Genomic DNA, 6,000 nt, shown 5'->3' with positions numbered 1-6,000 from the left:
GCTAAGCTAGCTTACTGCCTCCACCTCTTTGTGTTCTATCAATACCATACCATACCATCATCTTCTGCTTATCCGGGGCCGGGTCGCAGGGGCAGCAGTCTAAGCAGGGATGCCCAGACTTCCCTCTCCCCAGACACTTCCTCCAGCTCTTCCGGGGGGACACCAAGGCGTTCCCAGGCCAGCCGGGAGACATAGTCCCTCCAGCGTGTCCTAGGTCTTCCCCGGGGTCTCCTCCCGGTGGGACGGGACCGGAACACCTTCCCAGGAAGGCGTTCCGGAGGCATCCGAAACAGATGCCCAAGCCACCTCAGCTGACCCCTCTCGATGTGGAGGAGCAGCGGCTCTACTCTGAGTTCCTCCCGGGTGACCAAGCTTCTCACCCTATCTCTAAGGGATCGCCCAGCCACCCTGCGGAGAAAGCTCATTTCGGCCGCCTGTATCCGGGATCTTGTCCTTTCGGTCATGACCCAAAGCTCATGACCATAGGTGAGAGTAGGAACGTAGATTGACTGGTAAATCGAGAGCTTCGCCTTGCGGCTCAGCTCTTTCTTCACCACGACAGACCGATACATCGACTGCATTACTGCAGAAGCTGCACCGATCAGTCTGTCAATCTCCCGTTCCATCCTTCCCTCACTCGTGACCCTCACCCCTAGATACTTAAACTCCTCCACTTGAGGCAGGCACTCTCCACCAACCTAAAGTGGGCAAGCCACCCTTTTCCGACCTAGGACCATGGCCTCGGATTTGGAGGTACTGATTTTCATCCCCACCGCTTCACACTCGGCTGCAAACCGTCCAAGTGCATGCTAAAGATCCTGGCTTGAAGGGGCCAACACGACAACATCATCCGCAAAGAGCAGAGACGAAATCGTGTGGTCCCCATACCTGACACCCTCCGGCCCCTGGCTGCGCCTAGAAATTCTGTCCATAAAAATTACGAACAGAACCGATGACAAAGGGCAGCCCTGCCGGAGTCCAACATGCACAGTTCTATCAATCAATCAATCACATTTATTTATAAAGCCCTGTTTACAAAAGCAGTTGTCACAAAGTGCTTTTACAGAAACACCCGGCCTTAAACCCCAAGGAGCAGTAATGTTGTATTTCAGTGGCTAGGAAAAACTCCCTAAGAAGGCCGAATTTTAGGAAGAAACCTAGAGAGGACCCAGGCTCAGAGGGGTGACCAGTCCTCTTCTGGCTGTGCCGGGTGAACATATTAAGAGTCCAATTGGAATCAAATTGGTCAGCACCAAAGTGCTTCTGGAACACCGTCCACCACCTCAGGAGGGGAAAACGGGGAACTATCCAAGCTGTGTACAGTAAGGATGGGACACTGTTGACCTCAAATGAGGAGGTAATTGGGAGATGGGAGGAACACTTTGAGGAACTCCTAAATCCCACTAACACGCCCTCTATAGTGGAGGCAGAGCTGGAGGCTGATGGGGAAGCATCGTCAATCACCATGGCAGAAGTCACTGAGGTAGTCAAACAACTCCACAGTGGCAAAGCTCCGGGGATTGATGACATCCGTCCAGAAATGTTGAAAGCTTTGGGTGTGCAGGGAATGTCTTGGATGACACACCTCTTCAACATTGGGTGGGAGTCGGGGACAGTGCCGAAGGAGTGTTGGACCGGGGTGGTGGTTCCCCTGCTCAAAAAGGGGGACCAGAGGGTGTGTGCCAATTAGGTATCACACTTCTCAGCCTCCCTGGGATAGTCTACTCAAAGGTACTGGAAAGGAGGGTTCGGTAGATAGTCGAACCTCAGATTGAAGAGGAACAATGCGGATTCCGTCCTGATCGCGGAACAACCCACCAGCTCTTTACTCTTGCAAGGTTCCTGGAGGGGGCCTTGGAATATGCCCATTCAGTCTACATGTGTTTTGTGGATCTGGAGAAGGCGTATGGCAGGATCCCCCAGGAGATACTGTGGGAGGTGCTGCGGGAGTATGGGCTGAGGAGGTCCCTTCTGAGGGCTGTCCAATCCCTGTACGTCCAAAGTGAGAGCTGTGTTTGGGTTCTCGGTAGTATGTCGGACTCGTTCCAGGTGGGGGTTGGCCTCCGCCAGGGCTGCGCTTTGTCACCAATCCTAATTGTAACTTTTATGGCCAGGATATCGAGGCGTAGTCGGGATGGGGAGGGGTTGCAGTTCGTTGGGCTGGGGATTTCATCGCTGCTTTTTGCGGATGATGTGGTCCTGATGGCATCATCGGTCTGTGACCTTCAGCACTCACTGGACCGCAGCTGAGTGCAAAGCGGTTGGGATGAGGATTAGCACCTCTAAATCTGAGGCCATGGTTCTCATCAGGAAACCGATGGAGTGCCTCCTCCGAGTAGGGAATGAGGAGTTACCCCAAGTAAAGTAGTTCAAGTATATCAGGGTCTTGTACGCGAGTGAGGGGACAATGGAGCGTGGGATTGCCCGGGGAATCGAAGCAGCGGGGTGGTATTTCATTCGCTTTACCCCACCGCTGTGACGAAAAGAGAGCTGAGCCGGAAGGCAAAGCTCTCGATATACCGGTCAATTATCGTTCCTACCCTCACCTATGGTCATTAAGGCTGGGTCATGACCGAAATAACTAGATTGCAAGCGGCTGAAATGGGTTTTCTCAGAAGGGTGGCTCGCTTCTCCCTTAGAGATAGGGTGAGAAGCTCAGTCATCCGTGAGGAACTCGGAGTAGAGCCGCTGCTCCTTTGCATCGAAAGGAGCCAGTTGAGGTGGTTCGGGCATCTGGTAAGGATGCCCCCAGGACGTCTCCCTAGGGAGGTGTTCCAGGCACGTCCAGCGGGGAGGAGACCTCGGGGTAGGCCCAGGACTAGGTGGAGAGATTATATTTCGACACTGGCCTGGGAACGCCTCAGGATCCCCCAGTCAGAGCTGGCAAATGTGGCTCGGGAAAGGGACGTTTGTGGTCTAATTAATACTAATTAATAAATGCATGTGGGCTAAATCCAGAGTCTATTTAAATTTAGACTAGGTCAGAATTATGACCAGATGGACAAGGACAGGGACAGCAACGGGCCCCCCAAACCAGGTTCTCCGCAGGTGTGGACCAGGACCTCATGTCCTCCTAAAGTTTAAAACGGGAGGAGACAGTGAAAATTCAGAAAATGCCTTCCTCATATCAACAACGATTTAAAGTGGAGAAACAGAACTTAGTGGGGAAGGAGAACTGACCCAATCCCTCAGCACAATAGTATAGCAGCATAAAACCTTGGAACTAGTCACTGAGCACATACAGTGGGTCTAGTCACTGAGCACATACAGTGGGTCTAGTCACTGAGCACATACAGAAAACGAAACTCATTATGTCCCACCCCACAATCTTTTGATTTGCTAGAATACATAACAGTTACCTTCCCCTGATTGGGTAAAAGAAAATATTTAGCATAGCAACAGCCTTCCATTGGTCGATTGTGTCTTGCATGCTGTCACGCAACAGCCCATCCATTGGTCAGGTGCACTAGGGGTAGGTTGCATTTGGACTGGATGACTACAACCAGGAAATTCCCCACATTTGGACTGGATGACTACTGTTGTGGAAATTTCTTCATACAATGTATTCTCACTGATTAAAGGACTGAGTCCCATTGTTTAGATAGGTAGAGGAATGTGGGGGATCTGGTATTTGCCAAGGGGGTATCATTGACTGGTATCAGCTGATGAAATGGTTACTCTTTATCTCCTTATCTGTATAACTCATCAGGGCATCTATTGTCTGTTCGGGTTCGGTTGGAACTCTTAGAATTTAAGAAGGTATTTATGGGAGGAAGGAGAGCTGTCTTTGTGTGATGTTTAGGTTATAATGGAACAAAGGGAATGTGTATGGGCTGAAATATGTGCCACCAGAAACTGAATTTGAATCATTTATATTTGAATTTGAATTGCTAAACTTGAATAATTGCATTGAAAAACTGAATTTGAATCACATAATTTGAAATTGTATTGTTTAATTTGTGTCCTGTTGAGCTAGGAATGTGCAGGATTTGTCACAACCCTCTCCTGTCCTTAAATACTGTCGATTGCCTGTTTTTATTTAGAGACTATTCACTGTTACTTTGTAACCTGCATACTCTCTCCTTGCAAGTATATTAAACCGTTTATTGTGCAATTGATTTCCCCTGTCTTACCTACCATTTTCATAGAACTATTTGGACTTTAGAAATTGCCATCACACTACAACTAGGAAATGCCCCACATTTCAGCAGATTCTGAGGAAAACAGCAAAGAAAACTGATTCTCGCTATCATAAACTGTTTTGAAGATATTTTGTTTTTACAGGGATTTTAGGCATTCATGTCCTCGCCGGCCTTAAAGGGTATTTTAAACTGTTGCTAGTGTGCAGTGTTATGTATAGTGTTGCTTTCTTTTTTTTGTCTGGCCATATTTTGCTTATATGTTCTTCTTAACTGTCACAATGTAGTTGTCGGGTGCCATGTCACAAGAATTTAATTGTTCAGGATGACGCTCTGTTGCTCGGTGCATTTGACAAATAAACGTTGAAACTTGTAACATCTAATTAAATGACCAGCACCTGTACATGTGAGATCCACTCCGAAACCCAGTTTCCTATCAACACATCGGGGACACACTCAGCATTCTACCCCTGAACGTAAATCCAACGGCAGATCACAATGACTGGAATACTGAACACCTGTTTTCATTTACCGTCCCCTCTTAAGTTCCCATCCTGTCAATCTGCTGTGATGTATTTATTGTTTTCTCTTGTACTAAACCCTCTACCGCTATTTTTGATTACTCTTTGTTTTTGGCTGACTTTGTACTGACCCCTGGACCATGTTCTCTCGAACTGATCATCTTGTTTTGTGTTTTGTATGCTACCAGCCTTTTTGTCCACCCTGCCTAACCCTCGGATTTATTCGTCTGCCTGCTGTCCTGTACATTTGCTCATCTCTGACACCCCAAGTTCTCGACCAGATTGCCTGTCCACTGTTTTGCCCTTTTTGCCTGCGCCTTTGTACCTCTGTTTGATTAAAGTGTGCACTTTTTGAGTAAGTTTGTGCTTGCTCTTTACAATACATGGAAAAGTCAGAAGTTCCATCTTGGAGTTTGTGAACACCATACATATAGTATTTTCTGCATTTAAAACCAATAATGTAATAACACACAATGTTTAATCTCTAAATTACTCTTTATTTTTTAATTTACAAATGTCTACTTAATTCATTAAGGGGATGCATCCCATTATATTGGTTTTCATCAGATACATTTTTCCAATCCCTAATACAATGTATACAATATCAAATCCTAACTTGATATTCAAAATGGACATACAGTACAAGTTTCTGATTGTGCAACCTGCACTGTAGGAAATGTGCTCTGTTATTGATGCAGACACAGTATGTAGTTACTTTTTGTAGAAAGACTAGTATGCTAACATGCTTGTTGGTTTTCCCCTAGTGGCTTTGCCCTCCATAGAACCTGCCAACGTCATTGTACATTATGCCATTTAGTAAATAGATAAATTGTGAGCATACAGATCATTGTTGAAGAACTCTTTGGAACATTTTAGATCATTGCAGTCAAGGTAAAGACATTTTACTAAAAGCATTGATTCTATTTATATTGTATGAGAAAATCTGTAATAACTTGTACAATTGTGATCTTTGTATTTCGTTGTTCAATAGTATTTGCCAACATCTTATTTAATTTCCTACTTTAAAACTTACAGTATTATTTGCTTTGTTGAATATTGCATTCGGCAAATTCATGCATGTAGCCTGTTGTAGCTGATTACTATACTGTATCCTTACTGTATTCATATACAGGTCATCATCACTCATCATAAAAAAAACTGTCTGTATGTGTTTAGGATATTGCATATTATTTTTTATGTAAATTGTTATATATTTTTTTAAACATTTATAGACTTGTTTAAAAGGATTTGTCTGGGACATGTTTGGACAAATCTCCTATTTATATTAAGCATGATTTATATGAATGTTAATAAGTTAAGATTTCACAGAATATTAACAA

Source organism: Esox lucius, chromosome 1 (assembly GCF_011004845.1).
Source record: "Esox lucius isolate fEsoLuc1 chromosome 1, fEsoLuc1.pri, whole genome shotgun sequence".
Taxonomy (NCBI): Eukaryota; Metazoa; Chordata; class Actinopteri; order Esociformes; family Esocidae; genus Esox; species Esox lucius.
This window is presented reverse-complemented; position numbering follows the sequence as displayed.